We start from the raw sequence: 1,175 nt of genomic DNA, 5'->3' as shown, positions 1-1,175 counted from the left end.
GATTTAACAAAAGCAGTTGCACTGTGTCAGGTGCATTTATAGCTATTTCACATTAATACTGAGGGAAACCCACATTATTTTAAAAGCTACTTAAACACAGAGAACAACTCAGAATCCAGTCTTACTCTGGTATCAGAGATTATTTATTTTTCTTACAAGGTAATTATCAATATTGCTTGAAATTTTTAGTGCACAGAATTTGACTCAGAAAACATCAACAATAATACTATTTCCAATGCCTTTGTTAAACTCACTGTGGGTTCCTGAAAAATACATTGTGGCTTTTGCCCCATAGTACTAGCATGAAGTTTTTGAGGAATATACCAGAATTCATAACACAAAACTCCAGGACATTACAGCCAGTTCTGTGTCAGCCCTAATTTTGTGAATATGGACATGGTCAGTTAGTATGGTATAATTTAGTTTCAGGAAAAGTTCAAGCTGGCCCTACTTAAAAGAAATACTAAGTTTAGAAAGAAAGCAAGGTCTTCACACAGCTCTGACATAAGCTGATATAAGCTAAAGAATAAGGCCACTTAAACTTGGTCCTTTTTTTCCAACAAAAAAAGGATGAAGGAAACATTGTCAGTTAAGTTTACAAGTCACACACTGCATAACCCAAGACACGCTGCTCTCTCTGACATTCCACTGAAGAAGAGATTGCCTCAGCTCATGAGAAGTACTGTAGGTAGTGAAGTGCACAGCTGTGTACCCTGAAACAACTCTCACTAGAAGGCAGACTGCTTTCTAATAGGCTCTTTGTGATGGGAAATTTATTCCTGATGTTAGAACTCACAGAGGAAGCTCTTCCATTACACACAAGCACTGCATGCCCAGGCACTGCAGATGAACAGCCACAGGGAGAATCAATGCTTAAGCAGCAGTACAAAAGCTGCCATAAAAAATGAAAAATTTAGCCACAGCACTACTGCTTAATGTGCCAGTCCCTTCTATAAAGCAAACACTTTCAAGTTAAGTACAAATTCTTCCAAGCTGCTTTTAAATATCACACATATTATTTACATGTTTATCTTAGTTCATCCCCGAAAGATAGAAAAAAAAATTCTATTGTGCTTTTCATGGCATATCTGTGTTACACTATCATGTAGTCTTCCTTTGCTCATTACTCAATTTTGATAGGGGACTACAAAATAAATTTTTTGAGCACTTGGTAC

The sequence above is a fragment of the Onychostruthus taczanowskii genome, unplaced genomic scaffold (genome assembly GCF_017590055.1).
Source record: "Onychostruthus taczanowskii isolate IOZ18803 unplaced genomic scaffold, ASM1759005v1 scaffold68, whole genome shotgun sequence".
In the NCBI taxonomy this organism is placed as follows: Eukaryota; Metazoa; Chordata; class Aves; order Passeriformes; family Passeridae; genus Onychostruthus; species Onychostruthus taczanowskii.
This window is presented reverse-complemented; position numbering follows the sequence as displayed.